The sequence below is a fragment of the Gadus morhua genome, chromosome 5 (genome assembly GCF_902167405.1).
Source record: "Gadus morhua chromosome 5, gadMor3.0, whole genome shotgun sequence".
In the NCBI taxonomy this organism is placed as follows: domain Eukaryota; kingdom Metazoa; phylum Chordata; class Actinopteri; order Gadiformes; family Gadidae; genus Gadus; species Gadus morhua.
Genome location: NC_044052.1, coordinates 8,734,418 through 8,736,740, shown reverse-complemented (window position 1 = coordinate 8,736,740; position 2,323 = coordinate 8,734,418).

Genomic DNA, 2,323 nt, shown 5'->3' with positions numbered 1-2,323 from the left:
AGAGAGAGAGAGAGAGAGAGAGAGAGAGAGAGAGAGAGAGAGAGAGAGAGAAAGACAGAGAGAGAGAAAGACAGAGAAAGAGAAGTCGAGTGTGCTCTTAAGTGCTCCTCAATAAGTGTAAAACCTTCCATTGCCCTGGTCTAGAGCATTGTATTAGTCAACAGCATTCACAACGATTTTTTTTACATATCTAACCTATTTTAAAATATATATATATATAGAAGCACAACCCACCCAACCATACAGGCAACACAGGGCAGGCTTGTCCCAGAGGCGCCCCAGTGCACCATGGGTAATGGCCTGACTCCTCAGGTATAATGAGAGAGCCTGCAGTTGGGGGGGGGGCTTGCTGAGCGGCAGAGTGGCAGCACTCCAGCCCCTGAGTCCCCCTAATCTGGGGGAAGCCCATCCTGGTCGGATTCCAGCCACTGCCACAGTTTAAGGACACGGTGAAGGGTAGGACAGGAGAGACAGGGGGGGGGGGGGGAGCTATGGGTCTATCTGTTGTGACACAGAGACTAAGCTGAGTGACAGGCGGACAGTATAGTGAGACTATGCCCCCCAGCAGGTTACAGGCACAACACTGGTGTGTTTTTTTTTTATTTGATTTTGTTGAGTATTTTTTGCTTCCTCACTCTCTTCAGCGGGGGAATCATATTCTTGACTTACTCTCTTGGCTTCTGCCTCTCGCACCGGCCGCGACTCGGCAACACCTGTCTCTACAGCGATAAGCCGAGACACGGAGACAAATAAATACGGTAAATACGGTGATGCTTCCTCATCTCCTCCTACAGTCTTGAAGTTTTTCACGGATGGGGAAAATTCGCCGGCAGTGTTTGTGTCTCCCCGGCGGAAGCGAGCTGTATTGCTTCAACAGGAATGTCTGTGTTTATGCTCAAAATATGGGGCTGTACAAAACAGGAACAGGGAAGTAAATGGAGAATTTAAAACAATGGGAAGTTTCAAAACTGATTGTGGACACCCCAGACTTGCGCTTGATTGGGTGGAACCCAATAAGGCCACTAAACCATACTAACATGTCATATTCTGTTGTATTGGGGGGCAGGTAGAATCTATTCACCAAAATTAATATTTAAGTCACGAAAACAAACATAGATATCTCTGGCCAATGCCATATCCCCAGCACATACGCAAATCCAAAACAAAACCTATCAAAAATAATCCAAATAAAACAGCTAGATGATGACAATAACAAAACTAGTTCTGCAGTTGGAAAGACAGATAATATATGGGAGCTCAGGACAAGCCGATGAGCCCGGTACGTTTGAGGGGAAGATCACAGAGCAGGCAGATGCTGCGTGGTCCGGTCCTATCAGGTGACTCTCTCCACAGCTTCAATGGAGGCCAATCCCAGCAGGGGACGGTGCTGATTGCCGGCCAAGAAAGAAAACAATGTTGCTACCTTTTAAGGTCTCCCCTTCTTTGATGCTACATCTAATTGGACGCGATGTACTGTTGCCGTGGCAGCGTGAAGCCTTGTTCCACTGTACAGCACGTATACACACTGACACGGTCTGCTTTAATAAGGTCCCCAACTCCCTCTGTGTGAGTGTGTGTGTGTGTGTGTGTATATGTGTGTGTGTGTGTGTGTGTGTGTGTGTGTGTGTGTGTGTGTGTGTGTGTGTGTGTGTGTGTGTGTGTGTGTGGACATGATGCAGCAAGTACATGCAATGCTGTAAATAGCATCAATTGAATATTTTTGCATTCAATCCCATGCTTTTGTTATTTGCCATTCTGTCCTCATATGTGTACATGGTCATGATAGGTTTCCAAGGATAGGTCACAAAAAACACCAACGACAGCCATACCCAGGGTAAGAAATGAGCAGCCAGATAAAAAAGAGACAAAGAAGGCGTGTAATGGAAGGATTTTACGTGACCGCCTGCCTGCGTCTCGATGGGCCAAACGGAGAGACCTGAGGGTGGAACCACCGAGGTCGGTGGGTGGCCGGTGAAGTGGGTGGAGGGAGCGATGTGGAGGGGGGGGGGGGGGGTACTCTTCAGGTAGCCATAGAGCTAGCTATCCATGGATGCTGGGGCGCAGACGGCAGGGGGGGGGAGCATCATAGCAGTTTGTTTTGGCAGGCCCTTCATATCTCAGTCCTCGGCGATCGGGCGTGCGGCCTGTTGTTGCCGCCACGGAAGCGACTGTGCGTGAGTGCCGCTTTGTTTGACTTCCTCTCAGTGACAGGGACACCAGCAGGGTCCGGTAATGAGTGGGCAAACAGGACTCGTGAGGGAGAGAGAGCGACGAGAGCGAGAGACACACATTCTTCATTGCTAATTGCAGGCGAGTGAAGGCT